We start from the raw sequence: 22537 nt of genomic DNA on the forward strand, positions 1-22537 counted from the left end.
ACTTCTCTTCCGCTGAAAATTTCAGATTAAGATATAGTTGCCAGGCTGAATCTCATGGCCAGTCCCTCTGGTGTAGGAGGCAGGGAATCCTGGACCTGTTGGTGGATTGAATGTAAACTTTCAGTTAACTAGCCAAGAAAGTCAATCAAGAACAGATACTCAATATCAGAGAACCACTGAGGTCACCGGACGCCCCAGACATTTGCAGGGTGTCCAAACATGACCTCATATTGTGACAATCCTGTCATGGAATGTGCTGTTGTTCTGGTTGGCAAAAGAGCTCACTGTAAAGTATCTGGCCATTTTAACCCTGTGGTTTTGCTGAATCTTTGCCAGCATAAGTTTGAGAGTACCATTGTACTTCTCAACTAAACCTGCTGACTGTAGATGATTGGCAGCGTGAAACTTCTGCTTTATGTGCAAAGCATCACAAATCAATTGAAGCACTTTTGCATTAAAATGGCTATCGTTATCACTCCTGATCAAATGAGGCAAGCCGAAACGAGGAAAGAACTCCTTCAGGAGCACTTTTGCAGTCATAATGGCTGTATTGTCTTTAGTGGGATAAGCCTCAATCCATTTACTGAATGCACATACAACCCCTAGAACATACTTCAAATTATTGCATCTTTCTAGCTCTATATAACCCATTTAGAAGACCTCAAAAGGAAGAATTGGTGGTGCAAAATTACCAGGCGGTGTAGGGGTGCCCTTTCCAGGATCGTGCATCATGCACACCATACAGTACTTCACTAAATGGAACATTCTCATTCTGCCATGCAGGGTCTAACAACATACAAATACCCTTAGCGTTAATATTGGCTGGGCCATGGGCCATTGTAACCACCGGAAGAACATATGCATCGGGCAACATCCATCTCTGCTTTCCTGACTTATCACTCCAACATCCCTCATCGTTCAATTATGCTGTACTTTCCTGCCACACTGCTAACTCTTCTATTCTAACTTTACCTTGTATCTCTTTTATATTCTCACGTGTGCCAACAAACATGACAACTTTGGGCACAAACCTAGCCAGGCCTGCTACAAACATTCTTTTCATCTGTGTCTGAGCCGTTTTCTCAGCTGTCTGATCTGCCAAAGCATTTCCCCTATCCACATCAGTGACCTTACGGTGGGCACTACACTTCACTATTATGCGCGATCCCAAAGGCATACTGGCTGTCACTTTAAACTTAGGTCACCTCTATCTGTCCCCTTAAAGTAAATGGACCACTTCTTCCCCAGCCGCTATACTCCCCAACCCAGGTGTCTGCACCGGTGGGGGACTGTGCCCTCTTGGGACATTTAGAGTTGCCTCTGTTATGGCCATATTTGTAGCACTCAGTACGTTTGGGGTGCAAGCCTCCCTGTCTTCTGATCATAGAGCCCCTTCTTCTTAGGATCAAACAGGGACTGGCTACCACTGCTACCTTGAGAATTATTTTGGAGGCCTTTTGAGAACTCCTTACTTTTAGGTTTTCGCTCCCCTCTTTCTTCTGTTCGGAACCATGACCACCTTTGTGAGAGTCCAGCCTGGTACCTTTTTGGACACTCTGGTACTAGCCCAGAGGTCCGCCTCCTCAGCAAGCTTCCTAGGGTCATTCAGCTTATTGTCAGCAAGGTGCCGGCCCAACTCTGCAAAACAGATACTGAGCGTGTCCTCTCTAATGATTCAATTGTATAACCCAACATAATCATTAACCTTGCTGCCCCACACTCAACCATTCAGGGCCTTGCTGGAGTAGTCCACAAAATCTACTCAGGATTGTTTGGAGAGCTTCTGGCTGCCCCTGATCCTTTGACAATACTTCTCAGGGGCTAGCCCAAATTTGGCAATTAAAATGGCATTCACTGAGGTATACTTGGTTTGGTCTCCTAACTCTAGTCTTAGAAGTGTGTTACTCCACGCAGTAGGCATGTGTTTCTAGAGACCCCCCTCCCCCAATCCCGGTGCTCCTCAGGAACCCTTGGAACCTTCAGTGCAACTTTGTAAGCAGAAAACTACTTATCAATGTCATCTCCCACCACATCACTGGACACCAAATCTGCCTGTATGCAAATCCTCTTGTCTCCTTCAAGTACTGGTGGTATACTGTCACCATCACTGCTGGGATCTGCCTGTCCCTCAGGCTCCTCTTATTAGCAAACAACAACTTTTCTCCTCCAAGACCCTGTCAGGCTTTTTCTCCTCTGCTTCCATTTTCTAATTAAGACATCTACAGCTCGAATTCTGTCTCCTCCTGCCTCTCCACCAGGTCCTCTAGGGACAGACTGCCAGAAGAAACACAGCTCCCTGTCCTGACAGGAAGCTTCAGCTCAGGGGTCACCCTGTTATCAACTGCAAGTGTTTCCTCGGAAGGGTTATCCTACATCCCATCATCTTCTCCTGTGGTCTCACCTAGAATGGAGTGGACTTCTGCCCAGGCCGTTAGCGACCTTTTGCAACTCCACCTTCATGGTGGTGCGTTTATCAGGCATCACAACCTCCAACAGAAGTCCTTGAGCTGGGACACTGTGTATGCCTCCAGGTTGGTCAGCTCAAATTCCATTGTTGTAGGTGCAGTTGTCAGAGACATGATTTTGAGGAACAATCTAAAAATGACAATCAGAGAGTATTTGAAATTTAAATGGGTCTCAGATGTGGATTGGTAGTGTACACTAAGTCACTGCATGGCATTGCACAAACACAAGTCACATCCTTCTCGCTGATCACCAATGCTAGAAATTGGGTTACTGGTTGACTCGGTGTGCGCCATGGCCAAGTAGCAACCACAATCCTATTCATTTTAAGTCACGCGGACACCCTAAATTAACCTGTGTTCACCCTCTTGTAGCTTGGCACAGAGCAGTCAGGCTTAACTTCAGAGGCAATGTGTAAAGTATTTGTCCAACACTTCAAACAGTAAAATAGTTTAAATGCCTCACATAAAGACTTCACACCAGGTTAGAAGAATAGAGCTTAATGTTCTAAATAAAATAATACCGAACAACAAAAATCCAATAAGTAGAACCGAAGTTATGAATTGTTAAAGAATAAACAGTACGATATGGTTTAAAACTATTATGCGCACCCGGGTATATCTGGTAACTCTGGACTGAGTCAAATTCAAAAGTTAAAGCTGTTCGCAATGGAATGTGGGTTGGAAACAGTCCCAGATCAGTCCGGTGCAGTTTTACCTTCTCAAGAATTGTGGCAAGAGGTACATTTGCAGGGGAAGACGTTCACCAGGACCAAGTAGAGTGTGGCAGGCAATGGTCTGGGGGCACGAACAGCAGGCCGGGCGGCATGGACGGACGAGCTGGAGCCTTGCAGATGCACATTGATGGACGGTGCTTGCTGTGAGATGAGATGGGTTTGCGCCAGCTAGCATAAATTTTTCAGGCGAGCATCGTGGTTCCATTCGAACAGGCCCGTTGGAGTTTATGAAAAGCTTGATTTTAAGCTACAGATCCATCCAAGGGCCCATGGACCTGAGAGGTGTGCCTCTTGATGGTCAGGCACTCACTGAAGATGGGTCCATCAGCTGTGGGGTCCCTTTATGTCCCTGAGGCTCAGGTCAGGAGTGTAGCAGACTGGACCTATGAGACCCTCTAGAGTCCTGGGTTGAAGATAGGTTCCAGGTCCAGTTCTTCCTCTCCAGGCAAGAGGACAACAGGCAGCAAGTCAGCACAGCAAGGCAGAAGCTCCTTAAGAGTGGCAGTCCAGCAGAGTGGAAGTCCTTCCAGCAGCGCAGCAGTCACTTTTACAGGCAGCGTATCCCCAGGTCCAGAGATGTACTGAAGTGCTGGTGTCAGACGTCCAGTACTATACCCAGTTGTGCCTTTGAAGTGGGGAGACTTCAAAAACAGGTCTTTGAACTGCACAGAGGTCCTCCCTTCCTGCCCTGGCTCCAGTCTCACTACAGGGGTGTGTACAGCCCTTTGTGAGAGGACAGTAAACAGCCTGTTCAGGTGTAAGTGAGGCTGGGTCCAGCTCCTCCCTCCCATCCTGTCAGGATAGCCCATCAGGTCACACCTAAGCTCCGACTGTGTGTCACGCTCTAGGGGGAGACAGATGGGCATAAAGCCCATCTGTCACCCACCCCAGATGTGATCAGAGACAGGCAGCAGGCACCAAATGGCCAAAGTAAGAAAATGCCAACTTGCTCACTGCGCCACTGGATTCAAGCTAGCCTGGCTGATGAGGGGGGACGCCCTGCATCCGGACCCAGGATGCTTGTTTCCGGTCCAGGGAGGACCTGGCTTGCCAGTTCGGGCTGGACTATTCCCATGGGACACTGGGTCAAGACTGATTTGCATATGACTAGGTCAAAACTGAGGTGGCGTGGTGAGCAAAAGAAAGATGGATTAAACACAAATCTTGTAACTGCGGGTGAATGTTTGCATTGTTCAGCATTCCATTCAGCAATTATTCCTTTTGTATTTGTCGCCCTAAGTGGGAAGGGTATGCCCAGACGTCGGTCCCATGCTCACTGCACCACTGGATTGAAGCTAGCCTGGCTGATGAGGGGTGTTGCCCTGAAACTGGTTACATGATGCTTGTTTCCAGTCCAGGGAGGACCTGGCTTGGCAGCCTGGGCTGGACTGTTCCCATGGGGCATAGGGTCAAAACTGATTTGTATATGACTGGGTCCAAACTCAGGTGGCGTGGTGAGCAAAAGAACGATGAATTAAACCCAGATATTTGTGACTGGGTGTGAATGTTTGTATTGTTCAGCATTCCGTCCATCAATTGCTCCCTTTGCATTTTTCACACTAAGTGGAAGGGTATGCCCAGACGTGGTCCCATGCTCACTGCGCAACTGGATTCAAGCTAGCCTGGATGATGAGGGTTGATGCCCTGAAACCGGTCCAGGATGCTTGTTTCCGGTCCAGGGGGTCCTGGCTTAGCAGTTCCGGCTGGACTGTTTCCATGGGGCACAGCATCAAGACTGATTTCTATATGACTGGGTTCAAACTGGGGTGGCGTGGTGAGCAAAAGAAAGATGGATTAAACCCTGATCTTTGTGACTGGGGTGAATGTACGAATAGGCACAATAGCGTATGCTCTTCTCTGTGATATAACTCTTGCTTCTCCTCCATGATCTACTCAGGAATCGCTGCTCTATCAGCTGGCAGCCCACGTTTCTACAGACCTGAGCACCTCCTTCCTGCGCCCACTATCTCTAATGTAGACTTAGCGCAATCTGTCCTCCTTTACTCATTATTATTAAATTATTCATTCTCTATACTTAGACCCCTTGTCCACTCAGTAGCCAGCACCTCTTGGCTACCGCCTGACTCTTCCCTTTAGATGTTGGCAATAACTAGCCACTCCTATTTTGTGATATTAACTTCACATTCTTGCAAATAGATTCTATCTGCGCACACCTTCTCGTCCTGATGAACATCTCACATTCATGAAATCGAAACGCCGTCGACCTTTACAACCGAAACTCCTCTACTGCATTTAATTTATTTGGGAGTTTTGTTTACTGTTGTTGTCAATGCGATGTCATTTTTAAATGTCACTAGCACCCTCCACTTCAAGCACTTTCAATTTTTGTGTGAGCACCAGATCTATTACCATAAATAGTAAATGATACTACATTTAAGCTGTTAATAAATGTGATGTCATTCCAAAACCCTGTGTTCCAGCATATATTGAGTAATCAGTCCTGCCTGGACTTCTTTGCATTGCTCCACCTGACTAAAGCTGCTCTTAAAACATTAGTAGCCTAGGCTACCTGAGGACCTTTTTTTGGGCCTCCCCAGACCTTTGTCTTTCTCACCACCTTAACTACCTCTGGTCACAATACTGGGATCCCCTTGTTCTTTAAACATATGGGGTGAAAGTGTGCATTGTTTAGCATTCCATCCATCAATTGGTCCTTTTGAAACTTTCTAAAAGTGGCCTTTTTAGAACTGCAATTTAATAATGGACTTCACCATAAGTTGTGATTTCAAATTGTAATATCAGAGACATCAAACTTGGAAAGTCTTTATTTTCACAAGTGGGAATTGCACTTAAAACATGAAATAAGGTAACCCCAATGTTAGCCTATGGGAGAGATAGTCTTTACAGCAGTGAACAACGAGTTTGAGATTTTTTAACTTCCAGGACATGTAAATGTAAAATGTGTCTTTTAAATACAATGCACCCTGCCCTCTGGGTTGTCCAGGGGCAAACTTTGGGGTGACTGATATGTACAAAAAGGAAGTATTTGTACCCGGCAAGAGGCCTGTCTTGCCAGTTTGAAATGGCAGTGTAAACTGCACATACAGGCTTTGCAAAGGCAGGCCTGAGCCATGGTTAGAGGGCTACTTAAGTAAGTACTTGGCACAGCAAGTTCTATGGGCCCACTAGTAGCATTTAATTTACAGGTCCTGGGCACATATAGTGCACTTTACTAGGGACTTATAAGTGAAGTAAATATGCCAATTGGGGATGAACCAATATTACCATATATAGGGGAAAGAGCACGAACACTTTAGCACTGCTTCGCTGTGGTAATGTGCCCAGAGTTCAAAAGCCAGCAAAAACTAGGTGATAAATGTGGAGACTGTAGGCAAAACGTAAAACGTTGGGAAGAAAACCACCTAAGGCTGTCAGGTCTAAGTTTTTACCTGCAATTGTTTACTCTGCTGAAGAGAGATATAGGTTTGACCACTTTTCTTCCTCTATCTCACGAACAGACTGACCACCTCTTAGGGGGAATTACATCTGGCTCTCCCTTGGTACCCTGTTCCCTGAAGCATATGAAGCTTTGAAGGGAATTTATTGTTCCCTGCTTAACATCTATTCGCAATATGGTAATCTCCTCTGAATATTACCCTACCATCTGTCTGAAAAACAACGGTTGTAAAGCCAACCTGGACCCATAAGAGCCCAAAAGCCCAAAAACTATTGGCCCATTTCCTTGCTACCTGTTCCCACCAAGATTTTAGAAAAATACCTAAACACCCAGCTTAGCACCTATCTTGAGAAACAGCCTCTGTTCGACCCCTCCCGATACGGATTCAGGAAAGGCCACGGATCGGAGGCTGCATTAACAGATGCAGTAAATAACATTCGTACCCAAGTAGATGCTAGGTACACTTCATTGCTGATACTGTTAGACTTATCTGCAGCCTTCAACATCATCTCCTCGGCAAGGCTGACTGATCGTATTCAGGAAATTGGGTTGTCAGACTCTGTTTTGGAGCTTTTGGTCTTATTCCTTACAGACCGGTCACAGAAAGTAAAGACGGACCAATTATATTTGGATCCTATATCTACTTTCGGTGGAGTTCCGCAAGGCTCCTCTTTAAGTCCTACCCTATTTAATAGATATGTCTCCTCCCTGGCCAAGGTGATCTAATCCTTTGGGTTGGAGACCCTATCGTATGCTGACAACATACAAATAATTGTGTGCATCACACAAAATTTAGAGGCCTGAGCAGCTAATTTCAGCAGCTGCATCAGGCTGTTGCCTCCTGAAAGGCAAACAACTTTCGACAACTTAATGGGAATAAAACAGTGGTTCTGGTCTTCAGCCACCAGCCGAATATATGGACTCACTAATGGTGGCAAGAAATGCTTGGATCATGCCCTTGCCCTGGTGCTTAGGGAAAGAACCTTGGGGTCATAGTTGACAACATGCTCTCTTTTGACCCCCAGGTCAACAGAACGGTTTCATCCTGTTTCTGGGTTAATAGGATCCGGATGAATATCTTTCCTTTTCTATCTCTTTCGTTGTGAAAACACATAGAGGTTGCAATGATTCTGTCCAGAAAGGATCATTGTAATGCCCTCTACCTGGACATTAACAAGGGATCCATTCATGAGTTGCAACATGTCCATAAAGCTGCAATGAGACTGATTTTAGACCTGAAATTTCATTCAATCTCTGCTGCCATTCAAAAACTGCCTTGTCTTTCTGCCAAAAAGTGAATTCTGTTTAAGACCCTATGTATTGTTCATATGGCACTTTTTAACTCAGGCCCAGAAGGCATAAAACACCTATTCCAATGCTATGTCCCTGCCAGACAGCTGTGTTCTGCCAACAAAAACTGGCTGGTAGTGCCCAGGTTCAGGAAGGCAAAGTGGGGAAGAAGAGCCTTTGATATGGCCGCAACCAAACTCTGGAACACCCTACCCACATCAATCTCTTGTCTAGAGTAACATCCTCTCTTTTGGACATCATTAAGGACCTGGATTTTGCCCTCTAATCTTTCAAAGTATTGATACCTCCCTCCCCCTGACCGGGCTTCTGCTATCAGTGCCTTGACGCCCTTGGACATTTTTTTGCGCTCTCCAACTCATTCATTCATCCATTCACAGCGATTTACAAAAGTAGTAGACCAATATGTCTCACAGATCCTCCAGGTCCCATGGTCATGTAGCATTTGTCGGTAGTTCAAAAACATGTGACATGCAAAGCCAACAACTGAGCTGAGAGAATTTGATTCTGTGTTCGCACACTTCTCCTGTTGAAAGGGTACCCCAATTGTATGGGTAGGTCTATCACCTCTGAAAGGAAAGGCCGGAAACCCAACATGTAGAAATCAATTTTTGCCATGAAGCGACCCATTTTGGCAACGTGGGTAACTGCTGAACTTGGGCACAGGCTCAGCTGCCACCCAGGGAAACCTACAAAACTGAGACTTTTCTCAAAATTTGTGTCACTTGCATGCATCCTGTTACTTTGTCTTGCCACGAATGCCCATCATGACTTAAAAAGTTTGCTAAAATCATTAATTGTACTCACATTTCTGTGATGGAAAGTTTCAGAATTTGCAGGGATTCCGAAAATTCCCACCACCCAGTGTTTCAAAACGTCCACTAATAAAAATGTTAACCCACTAGTGTGGTTAGGCCTAGCACACATTACAGGAAAAAACCTAAAACAAAGCATGGAGATGTCAGATTTTTGGCATGGTAAACAACCCTTTTTGATTATGTGGGTAGCTTCACGCAGGGAATCTACCAAACCCAGACATTTCTGATACCCATTGGAGTGCAGGGTGACTTGTGTGGATCCCTCGACCTTTACCTAACCAAAATGGCCAGCGAACCCCCAACTTTGGTTAGAGGAAGCATGCATTTTTCTCACATTTGTGCAGCTAAGCTTTTAGCAAATCGATTGAATAAAATAGTGGGAAGTCTGGTAGCTAATGATCAGTGCGGTTTTATTGCAGGTAGGCAGCTCCATACAAATACAAAGTGAAGGCCCAAATATGGTTCCTAAATGCTGAGAAAGCCTTCGATCTAGTGTCCTGGGACTGCCTATTTGCTATTTTGCACAATTTTAATTTCCTGAATGTTTTTATCTCTCTTTTAAAACAACTATATTTGAATTCCAGGGCACAGATTATTATCAATAATTCTAATGTCGGTACATGTAAGGTCACTAGAGGCACCCGACAAGGCTGTCCATTATCGCCAATATTATTCGCATTATTTATTGAACCTCTAGCCATTGCGATTAGAAATATACGAACTGATACAGTCCCGGTAACTGGTATGACTAATATAAAACTATACGCCGACGATATTGCCCTGTTTTTAGATTCCAACCCCCTAAGTCAAGTGAAAATTTTAAAAATATTTTCAGACTTTCAAAAAGTAGGGGGCTATAAAATTAATGTTAAAAAGACGGAAATTATTTTATTAAACTGCACTGTAGAGTAGACACTTTAATACCAGAATTTAGGCAAATTTATAACCCCACGCCGAAGAGATATCTAGGAATATTCATCTCGGACAATTTAGACGAGTTGTTCTCACTTAACTATTCACCGTTGCTAAAAAAGGTTGAGTCCCTTTTAGAACGCTGGAATTTATTACCCTTGTCCATAATGGGCCGAGCAGCACTGATAGGTATGTCGATCCTACCTCTTTTTAATTTCTTATTTAATGCAGCACCCTGTGTTATTCAGGCCTCCTTTTTTAAAAAGATAGATTCCCTAATATCTTCATTTCTTTGGGCCAAAAAAGCTTCTAGACTCGCACTTAGCACTTAATATCTTCCATTTGAACAAGGAGGGTTATCCCTCCCAAACATAAGGGAATACTATTTTGCGTCTTTTGCACACCATAGTTTTAGGTTTTTCTTTTTAGACACGAATGAGGCAGACAATTTTTTTATGAAGAAGATGTTGACAGAGGTAAAGATAATCGATCCAATTAGAGTTACTAAGGATCCCAAAAAAATCCGCTACAAGTCCCTTCAATGGATTTTGAGACAGAAAACCCAGTTTTTGAAATCCCACTCTATTCCTAGGATAAGTAATACAACTGATTTAAACAACTTTAACCTAGGAGAAGAGGGATGCATGGACAGAAAAACGACAAACCTTTGGAAAGAAAACGGTTTTGTTAAAATAGATGACTTCCTGGCTGGTAACAGGTGGAAGACATGGGATCAAATTGCCAGCCAGGTGAGCCATTCTCATTCCGTTCTGAAATGGTCCTTTTTTATGTTGAATCCAATACTCCGAGAGCTGGATATAGGAAATCTCTATTTTAAGGAAAATATATCCACAGCACTGAATAATAAAACTCAAAAAAAGATGAGTATTTGGATTAAAATATTAAAAGAGGACAAGAAACAGGAATCCTTGAATAAGATTACTGAGAGGTGGAAAAAAAGGGAGGATATTGAAATCAATCAACAAATTTGGGATAAAATAAACAAATTCAATAAAACAATTTTTCGCGGCGCTAATTTTAAACGCATGCAATTTTATAATAAATGGTTGATCTACAGAACTCCCTCTTATCTCCACAATATCTTTCCTCTAGTTGCCGATAAATGTTTTCGATGTGAGGAAAAAGGGACCTGGAAACACATTGCCTGGGAATGTCCTAAAATCCAACCGCTATGGAGGGAAATTGAAAAATATCTTTCCTCTGAGCTTAAAGCTCCTATAATATTCGATGATCTAGTCCCGGTTCTTGGTTGCTCATCGATCAACACCAAATATGACGAATTTCTTTTCATAGCTTCTCTAATAGCTAAATCACTCATATTGCAGTTTTGGAAAACCAATCAAGTACCGACCTTTCAGGCATGGAAGGCTAAATTAATACGAACACAGGGCAGGGAAAGAAAATATGCGTTTAGGTCAGGGGCTCTAAAAAAATATGAAAAGTTTTGGAGTGTTTTTGAATTGTAAAAGATACTTTCATAATCACTAGTCTGCCTATTTGCACTTTTAAGCACTTCTGCACATTACAATTATTTTTTACAGTTCATAATTATGACATGGACACTATATCGCTGATTATTTATGTATAACCACATGCCATGTATTGTACCAAAGTCTTTTACAAATGTATTCTGTAATGCTGATCTTGTTTTTATGAACTCTCAATAAAAATAATATTTAACACCTTAGGAGCCCGTAAACAAACCTCCCCAGTGCTGCGCTGTCCATTATCCAGTGCTGAACTGGACGTCCAGTGGTCGCACGCAGCACTGGGGAGGTAGTGCCCGTGACGACCGTTGGCCGACGGCAGCACCTAAAGGGTTAAAAAAAAAAAACATTTGTGCAGGCGAAACATCCAGAATCTGTGGGGAACAACAACATTCGTAACACCCAGTGTTACTACTTTTCTCCCAATGGAAACGGTGTCCCACTTCTGTGAATGGGCTTATCTACTGCATCAGGAACTGACCAAACAAGCAACCATGCAAAGACCACATTGACTTCATATGGTCAATATTTTCATCATTTCCTGTTCTAGATTTCTAATTGTACTTACAGATCTATCCATTTATGCACACAGAGATATACAGTGGCATATTTGAACATGAGGAAATGTGATACTAAAATGTATTTGCACCTGGTAACTTTTTTTTGCTTCTCGACCCAGAAAATATGACCCCCTCGTCCTTATCCTTTTATGACCATAGACAAACCCATTGCCCTATCCTCCATTTTTGCATGTTTCTCCTCCCTATTTCCACCCAGATCACAGATTTAGGGCCGATTTATGAAGCTATTTAGTGGTTGCAAAGCTTGGTATTCTGTCAACGCAGGGTGTGTGACCACAAAATGGCTTTTTAAATGACCTAAACCCATTTTGTGATTTGGTAATTATTGATCCAATCGCCAAATAGGTTTAGAAATGCATACTGTTGGATCTGGCACTCTCTGGAGGGTCACCCCCAAAACATTTGGCTTTACCCTTTACTTTTTTGGCGAATTTGTTTTTGTTGGCCTTAGGAGTTTACCACTGCTAACCAGTGTTAAAATGCTTCTGCTCTCTGCTCAAAACATGATAGAATTGACTTGCACCAAATTGCCCCATTTATTTTACTTTTTAGTCCCAAGTAAAGTGGTTCTACATGTGCCCAGGGCCTGTAAATTAAATACTACTAGAGGGCCTGTAGCACTGATTGTGCCGCCCACTTAACTAGCCCTTTAAAAATGTTTCATGCCTGCCATTGCAGTCTGTGTGTGCAGTTTTAAACAGCCGTTTCAACCTGGCAAAATAAACCTTCTACTACGCCTAAACCTTCTTTTATAATACATATATGTTACCCAAAAAAGTAGGGCATGCACTTTTAAGTTTTACATGTCCTGGTAGTGAAAAACTCTTAAATGCATTTGTCATTGCTTCAAGGCCTACCTCTTCCATAGTATAACATTGGGTTTCCTTATTACATTTAATAAGTCATAGCTTTTAACTGGTATCTCGAGTTTGGTGTGTATAGAATTGTAATTGAAAGCCCTCTTTAATGGTAAATTCGGATTTTTAATCACAATTCTGAAAATGCCACTTTTAGAAAGTGTCTGCTGCCTGCATCCTGGGTCACATAACTAGGTGTAGTTGGCAGCTGGTCTCTGTGTATTATTCCCAGACAGTGAAACAAAGGTAAGATAATTATAGGCAAGTTAGGCCACTTTGAGTTAACAAGGGGGAGGAGCTGTAATCTACCATTCTTGCACATCACAAAGGCCCTCCCTGAGCCCTCTCACAAAAGGGTTTGACACCATTATATTTTAACCCCAGACAATCGGGGGCCAGGGCAAGGAGACAGGAAATTCCAAGCACCTCTTGGGAGTGGAATCTTCTGGAAGCTTCTCCCACTTCAAAGTGGGCACCAACTATAAATATGGGATCTCCGACATTAAGGGGCTGATTAAAATGGAGGTTGGTTGGCCCACTAGCCACTATTACGACAGTTAGGAGACCACAGACAAGCATGCGGGTGGCCTGACCACCGTATTGCAATGCGACTGCCGGGCTGGCAGTCAGAAACACGGCGGGGTATGCTGTGGCATTGAGAAAGGGCAACAGCACATGCCGACGCCATGTAGCACCTCCTACACATCCATGCACTTTGTGCCATGCACCATATCGTGCATGGCACACGGTGCAGGTAGGTGAGTGGGGGCACTACTCATGCCCCCAAGCCCACTTGTCAGTGCCCACAATGGACAGAGGTCATGTTTGGGCTCCCCATATCCTTTTCTGACAACCTTTTCATAGCTGGAATCCCGCCATGAAAAGACTGTTGGAAAGGGACATTGTAATCCCAACTGTGGTGCATGCCTCGACAGCGCTGCTATTCAGGGGCACTGCTCCGTCCACCGACCCATTGGGATCTATGATCCTAGTGTAACTGGTGGTCTTGTGCCCGATAGCTTAGGGTCCAACGGCCAGTATTAGAATACAGCGGTTAGACCAAAGGGCTGTCCGACCGCCACATTTGTATTGAGGCTCTAAATCTTCAGTGCACTTCTCGATCTGTGGAAGACTCTGCTAAGAGGAAGGTCTGCTGTGCTGCTAAAATTTGTAATTTGTAATTTGTAACTGAGTTTTGTATCGCGCCAGCTCACCGACAGGTCTCAAAGCGCTTCTGACAAATACAGCAACAAGAAACAAGATGAAAGTATAAGAGTGTCTGAAACTAGTGGCCGACTACTGAGGTGTAAATGCGTCTTTGAAGAGTAAAGTCTTCAGGGACTTCCTAAAGTGGAGAAGGTTGGGTTCCCTACGAAGCGCCTCCGGTAGCTTGTTCCAGATGGTCGGAGCCTGAACTGAAAAGGATCTGCCTCCTTTTGTTGCCAGCTTAAAGCGTGGGCAGGATAGCAAAAAAGAACCGGATGATCGCAAGGTGCGCTTAGGTTCGTATATTTCTAGCCTGTCTTTTATATAGGCTGGCGCCTGTCCGTGGATTGCTTTGTGGCAGATACACATACTCTTGAATGCGACTCTTTGTACTATAGGCAGCCAGTGTAGCCTATAGAGCAAAGGGGAGGCATGAGTCCGCCTCGGCACTCCGAATATCAAACGCGCCGCGTCATTCAGAGTAACCTGAAGACGGCTGATGGAGTTTTTTGGGAGGCCAAGGTATAACGCATTGCCGTAGTCAATTCTAGACACTATAGTGGCTGAGACAATGGTTCTAAGCATGTTCCTTGAGAGTAGGGGGACGAGCTTACGCAGTTGTCTGATCAGATTGGTACAAGAACCGACTACAGCGGACACTTGGTTAGTCATCGAGAGTTCCTGATCGATTTTCATACCAAGGCTCTTGACACTAGGGCACGGTTTTGGAGAAGGTCAAAGTTCTTGTGGCCAAAACAAATCACTCCAAGGGGAGGCGGAGGTTGAAACTACTAGAACCTCCGTTTTGTCTGGATTAATTTTCAATAGGTTGGACGACATCCAATTTACTGTAAAACGTAAAATGTCTTGGGCCTTGGACTGAGCCGAAAGTGTGTTGTCGATACTCAGCAGCAGCTGAGTATCATCGGCGTAATTAAAAACTTTACAGTTCATATTAGCCAGGGACTCTATCAATGGCTGTAGATAAAGATTAAATAAGAGTGGAGAAAGCGCAGAGCCCTGCGGGACTCCACAGGCTAAGGTACCCACATCAGAGACCTGATCTGCCAGCTGGATCCGCTGCGTCCTCCCCGACAAGAAGGCCGTTAGCCATTTGAGGGCTTGCTCTCCTATTCCAAACCTGGCCAGTCTACCCAGGAGCAGTGCATGGCTGACAGTATCAAACGCCGCTGAAAGATCTAGTAATATCAGGACGCTTGGCTTTTTACTGTCAGCCATGCATCTAAGCTCATCTAGTACAGACAGCATTACTAGTTCCGTGCTATGGTGGGCACGGAATCCAGCTTGCCGCTCCTGGAGAAGATGGTGAGATTCCAGGAGGGATGACAAAGATTTTAGCACGTGCTGTTCTAGTACTTTTGCCAAAAATGGCAGCTGGGAGATTGGCCTATAGTTCTTCAGACTAGTTGGATCTGCCCCAGGCTTTTTTATCAGGGGTCTGACGCGTGCCTCTTTAAAGGAGGTAGGTAATGATCCCATCGCTAGTGAAGTGTTTAAGAGGTCTAAGATCTGATCCTCTAAAATCGGAGTTGCTAGTCGAAGGATGTCGGGAGGGCAGGGATCAGCTGGCGAACCTGACTTGGTGGATGCTATAAGTTGTCTTAGGATGGTAGAGTCGATTTCGGGGAATCTGGTAAGGATAGGGATTGAGGAGTTTAAAGGAGGTAGTTGTTCGGCGTGTGAGACTGGATTGTTCTCCTTGATATCAGACAAGATGGTCAATACTTTTTCAAGGAAATATCCTTGAAAGGTATCACAGTCGATCAATATGTCTGCCTTTTCCTCCTTCTTGCTTAACTCTTTCAGGATTTGGAAGGTTTCTCTCTGGATGTTTGTAGCGTTATTTATGCGTGTCTCGTAATAATCCTTCTTCGCTGAAACAATAAGCTTTTTGTATATTTGAAACGATGTTCTATATGATTCCCTATCAGTATCCCTTTTGGATTTCCTCCAACATCTTTTAAGATAACGAAGCTTTCTTTTTTGTTCGCGTAGACTTTGGGTAAACTAAGGAGCTCCTTTCTCCACACCCTTTACTTTTTGTGTCTTTTCGGGGGCTAACTCATCAATTGATTGCCTGAGGGTAGTTATTATCGCATCATACTTTGAGTCGAGGTCAGTACCATCTGGGGAGAAATTCTGTTTATATTTGGGCAGGGTTTTGGCCAAGGTCTCGGAATTCACTTTTTTCCATTGGCGCACTTTTTTGATTTTTAAAGGGAGTTTGGTCTGAAAATTGTATTGCGGTATGTCACATAGGATTAGGTGGTGATCCGACCAGATGCAAGATGTAATGCTTGTGATGGCCACCTTTGGCATAGAAGACCAGATGAGATCTAAAATATGGCCTTTTATGTGGGTTGGAGCTTTCACAAGTTGTACCAGTCCAAGAGCGGTCATAGTGGTCTGTAATTTCTGGACTAGCGGATCTTGATCACTTTTATCCCAATGGACATTGAAGTCACCAGTTACCAAGATGTTTTTGTAACGTGTGCATAAATCTGATATTATAGGGAAAAAAAAATCATTGAACAATGAGGTACTTTGAGTTGGACAATACACTGTTAGGATAATAAGACAGGAGTTGTTCATGGTAATTTTTATCCCTAATAGATCGATGGTATTTATGGTCTCCGATAAGATTTTGGTTACCGTAAGCTGTCTTTTAAAGATCGTTGCTACACCCCCACCTCGGGCCCCCTCTGGCCGATTATGCCAGATCATATCATACCCGCTAGGAAGTGCGGCGATGATATCCGGGGAAGAGACATCACTCAACCAAGTTTCGGTGAGTGTCAGGATGTCGATCGTCTCATCCTGTAAAAGGGTGAAAATTTCCAGGTGGTGTTTCTGCAATGACCTGGTATTAAGGGTGGCTAGCTTTAGGGGGGGTGGAAGACTCAAGTTCTTACAATTGTAAAAGTGCAAGATGTTATTCTCCTTAAGAGTGGTACATGTAATAGGAGGTAGGGTGTACCTGTCAGATTGCAGTGCTAGGAGATCCAATGAGGAATAGCAGGTGCGTGTATGAAAGTTTCTGAGCCCAGAGCCCGATCGTGCGCGGACGGGCGCAGACGGGCATGACTCTGGCACGATGCTTCCTTAATAATGATGCAGGACGTCGCGGTGCAGCCTCGCACCTCCCCGGAACCAATGCTATGCAAGGCATCTCTGACTCGAACCTCGCATCACCTCGGCTGCATAGTGCATCCTCAATGCAGGACTCTGCAACTCCTCACAACCAGGATTTGAGGTACTCTTGTTCAGTGGGCCTAACTGGCTCCCTGAAGCCGGCCCACACTTCAATGTGATCAGCCTGAACTGGTGACTTTGTCCCAGTCTAGCAGGACCAGATGGCGCTTTGTGCTTTTTGGCGCTATTTTCACTTAAATCTTTAAAACTGTTTACCTCTTGTTCTACTGATTGCATTTTTATCGTTTTAGTCTTAAAATTATGTGTTATATTGTAATCAATACTTCTAAATTGGTGTGGGATACTTCATGTGTTGTGTTTCACTTTATTGCCAATTGAAGTTCTGTTGCAACCTGTGTGTGCCATTGTTATGCAGAAAGCCCATCTGCTATGATGAGGTGCTCTTTCTCTTTCTTTTCTATGTGTTCCCTGCCTCTTTGAGCCTGATGCTCATGCTCACAATGTCTGCTTTGCAGTAGAAAGGATGTCGTTGGCATTGTCGAGTGATTGTACGGGAGCAGCAGTTGCCCCTTTCTAGGCTTAGGCATGGTGTATGCCTTCCACATTTGATGTGAGTGTGTGGTACAAGTTGGAGCCCCACGGGGAACGCTAGCACAAGGAATATTACATTCCATTGCGTCCATAGGCATTAGAAATGAAAAGCACAATACGGGTTTCTGATGCACTGTGTGGCACTTGGTACCCAATATGATATTGGTAAACTAAAGGAGGAAGGCATTGATACTTTCATTACTCTCAAAGCTAGTTTTTCCTTTCAATTGAAAGCATTGATTATGAACAGTACATATTTCACTCCACGCACCAAGAACCCATTAATACTTTAACTATTTTGCCAATGCTCTAAAGACATATATGTAGTACTATACTTTAGAAGCGTACTGATGTGTAGACGCAGGAGTCACGCAGCGAAATCTACACATAGGCAGCATCGCTCTAGGTCACAACTTCTTGAAAAGTGGATCACATCCGGGTTGTTCACAGCACCCATGATATAAAGGTACACTAACAAACACTTCCAATATTTATAAGTGCAGCTGCTAACCTTAAAGCTGACAGAGTCTTGTTTCTTTAACTAAACTGTACATAGGGGTACACGGAGATTCAGATCAAACAAAAAAGCTGTTCAGTCTTAATTTTTGGGGAAGGTGGTTGAAACTCTCAGAGTTTCACTCCATGGAATTCCATTGAGTAACATCAAAACTCTACGAGATTCCTCAGAGTTTTCATGACAGGGTGGAATTCGGCACATTGTACTGCTGCGCTAATTTTTACCACCAGGAGCTTGTTCCACGCTATAAAAGTAACACGAACAGCACCATGTGGTGCACAAGAGGGTACTGCTTCTTTCTCCCACTCAAGTGCATTTTTTTACTCAAGTGGCGGCTTTCTCAAGGCAAACTGTCTCGACCTGCCGTGACTGCCTGCATTGATAAAATCTCGCCAGGGGGTGTTCTAGCACCCAAGAATCACTGTAAGAGATGCCAGTTCTTTCTCGCCCTCGCCAACTTCACTCCGTGTTGCAAGCGTAACGTGGAGTGGGGAAAACTCTGCAAACTTCACCAGCGGAGCAGAGTTTATCGCTCCTTCCTACTTGTTTCTAGCAATGCTTATTTTCCATTATGCTGGTAGGCCCTGAAGCAACTTGATGGCAACGACATCACCTCAAGCTCAAACGAGCCAACGGCCACTTCCCATTGCTGACCTCGGCGCCAGTATGTAGAGAAAGTAGACCCAGCTGGGAATGGTGCAGGTAAGCGCAGGTAGGCAAGGGGGGTGTCGACAGACGACAGAAAAGGAATTATTCATTTATTTAATTTTCCCTATTCTGTTGTCTTTCGACTCCCCACCCACTGCGCTTACCTGCATGGACCGCTGCCGAGTAGACCCAACGTCTACATCACAGCATGCTTTTCCTGTTTCAACCTTGCCATTATAACTGAAGAAGTCTTTTTCTATGCAAACATTCGATTGATAGTGAACGAGCTGCCATACATACGGTGATTACTCAAGAGCCTGACTGTGTTACTGGGGGAAGAAATATGACATCCAATACCACAGAGAGGAAATCTTAGGTGTGAGCTGCTTCCTGTAAAGTACACATCAACAGCAAATACACTGCGCACCAAGAGTCGAGCGCACGTATAATCTACATCAGGTTGTAGTAATACCTTGGGCCAACATTTGATCTGCTTGGAGACGGAGCAAATCGCACTGATCAATAGCGTCAAATGCTGCTGTTAAGCCGTACAGCAGGAGAGCCGGAGAGGTTCCTGTGTCGGAGCTTACAAACAGATCATTAGCGGCTGCCAGGAGTAAATAAGTTAAATGGGGAAGAAAAAACTTGAAACAGGTGGATTTATCTGAGTCCCCCATCAAGGAAAGGTATAGTAAACACCTTGCTTATTCCCCATTGCACATGTGAGAAAGTCGATTCCCGCCCCAGGCAGCGCCATATTAAATATTGATGCGGGTGTCACTGTATAGTAGATTTTCCTTCCAAGGAATTGATAAATACTTAATGAGGAGTTGGGATGCACGGTCCACCCTGACTTGTTAATTCCTCTTGGAAAACTGAACTTGTCTCTTTCTTCCACTAACAATACAATGTAATTCAGCATATTTGTAATCTTACTTGAACGTCTAGAACAATGCACATATTGAGGGTATATATTTTAAAATATTCAATTAACCTAATGGTGTGTTGTTGCACTTCGTAAATCAAGAAGGCACGCAGCTACATTTTGCTCATCCTTATGAAACCAGAACGGCGCGTCATCCCGCTGCTGAGGGGGCACTCTTGCAAAACCCTGACATCTATTTTATATGAGAGTTCAGGCAGAAACTTGTGCTTTCTTGTACTACTATAACGTCCATACAATAAAGTAAAAAATCACGAGTTTTTATTTTTGGTCCACGTTATAAATATTTTAAGAGTACTTTTAATTAGTCAACACCCACCCACCATATTTAATAAAAAAGGGCAATATAGACCCATAGTTCAGTTCGTCTTTGTTAGCACTAGCGCCGATCAGAAGCAGTTTACAGACGGTATAAAAAACATGGAAAACGAGCAGAACATCCATTTGGCCGCTATTTTCCATATTTGGCCACAAAAAATATGAATTATACGTTTTGCAAACGGTACCACACATTTTAATTACTGGTGCAATAAAAAGTGTAAAGTTAGTTAAATTTCGGAACAATTTAGCAGGAGAAAGATCCCCTGTAACATGCAAATATTGTTGCAAATATATATGTAATGCAAAATCTGCATTTTTCTTCACTATTATCGGTGAGAAAGTTGCAATATGTTCGATTGATCTCCCCAATAAATTCTGCCGTTTGCGGAATCAGATTTTATCTTGTTCAATTAATATTGCACCTTCCTCCGGGCCACTAGTGATGAGGGCCTTAGACTCTTACTGTGTCTCATTTGTACATTTAATCTGGAATACAGTATAAACCCTCGTTCAGAGGTCTCCAAACTTTTTTGCTTTGAATCTTCCTAAGAAAAAGGTTTTGAAATCAGCCCACTTTTAAAACTGAATGGCAAGACTTGGGGGAGTGGAAGTCGTAAGGCTGAGCAAGGAGTGCTGGGAGTACGAGATCAATTCAGTGGTACTTTTCTGTAGCTCACATTCTGCACTAAATGAGAGCAGTATAAAAGAGCAAATATGTCACATAAAAACAAAACTTAACCAAAACTCTACCCGCACATAACTAGAGTGTTTTGAGCCTCCTACACACCTGGGCCCCAAAAGCAACTTTACCTTCCCTTACCATCTGCATCCCTGAGTAGTAGGCTGCCTCTCTGCCTTTGCCATTCCCTCCATGCCTGGCCATCCCTCCAGTCCTGAAACAGACACTCTATGTCCCCATATGCTGCCTCCACTCTGCAGCAATAGTTTCCTCAGCTCTAATGCTAGAGAGTAAGACAGTCATGAATTGATGCACTGGATCCCTCAACCCACTGGGATCCAGTGCCACTTGACCTGCTGCACTAAGTATAGCTACTGCCTTGCGAAACAGGCAGGCTCCTCAGCTCTTTGTTAAAACATGGGCCAAATTTTGCACCATACCTGTTCTGTCATCTCTCTGAGGCCCAAGCTAAGCTGTCTCCTCTGCATCAATATTCACTTCCCTTAAGCCATTGATATGAGGCCAAAAACACTGGCACAGCAAGGGTGCACGGGCGTAACGCAAACAAGAAAGGATAGTAAAATAGCCATAACTGGTATTTAGTTGGCCTCTCACCCCACTGGGCCTCATTGCCACTGCACCTACAGCCCTACGAAACAGGTTTAGTTCTCTGCCCACTACACAGAGCTATTACTCCTAGGCCTGAGACTCAGAGTGGACTGTGTAATAAAAAAAAGAGAACACAGCCCCACAGCTACGCCTCCATTTCACTGGTGCTGGGGTCCCGTTCCGTTTGACACATGAGTGACCAAGGTCCTAATACTAGTAAGGAAATGGGCCTCCACTCCACTTTTTGCTAGAAAGATAGTCATAATTCGGGTGCAGTGGAACCCTCACACCCTTGGTCCCAGTACCACTGCAACTTCTACCTTAATGGTAGTGCTGCTCCTTTCATGAAAAAACAGGTCCCATATGTTGCCTCCTTCCTCAGGTCATTTCTCTAAGATCGAGCTGTGTCTGTCTATTTGAAGATGGAAAAATTAGCCCCCAGATAGCACCCGTCTAATGGGCCATGTCCTTGATCTTATCCATGGATCTAGCTCTTTTCTTCTTTCTCTTGGGCCATTACCCTGAAGCCCCAGGAGTCCGGATGATCAGGGCTCTGCTTATGAATGCCACTTTGCCCGGTCACCCTTCCTTTTGCCTGCAAAGAAATCTGAATGTCAAAGTAGGTAGGATCTGTGGGGACTGATGTGCCTATGTTTTTTTAATTTCACAAAACCAGTTCCCATACTTTTTGTTAAACAAAAAAGAAACAGCCATCCCTGAATGGTTAATGTGAATGTTGCGATGCATCTGGGTGAACATGGAAGGGAAGGATGTGGTACCTCAAAGAAATCCAAACATGTGCAATTGGTTGATCACCAAATGTAAATGCTGCTTGGGACCCAGTATAAGCCTTAATTGATGGAGTCACTACAACTTTCATGGTAACACGTGACATAATGGTGTTGAGTCCTTTTAATGAATACCTATAACATTTTTTGCATGAGGTATAGTTTGATTACCTATTACTAAATAAATATGATTCTGTGGCTTTTTTCACATAAATATGGATCTGCCACATTTGCCACCTAAACTACCTCAGGTGCATAAGCTGCAGATTTTAGAAAAAAGAAATTCAACCTCAAAAGGATCAAAAGTTACTAAAATGTGGCCACATGTTCCCACACAGTGGAATGCCCTTCACAAAGGTTAACTGGTCACCTTCATATGCTTATTTTTGTATTTGGTAAACTGGTACTAATGAGGTAAAATATGTGCCCAAATAGTGGTATCATGTGTAAAAAGTACAAT

This window comes from Lissotriton helveticus, chromosome 2_1, assembly GCF_964261635.1.
Source record: "Lissotriton helveticus chromosome 2_1, aLisHel1.1, whole genome shotgun sequence".
NCBI lineage: Eukaryota > Metazoa > Chordata > Amphibia > Caudata > Salamandridae > Lissotriton > Lissotriton helveticus.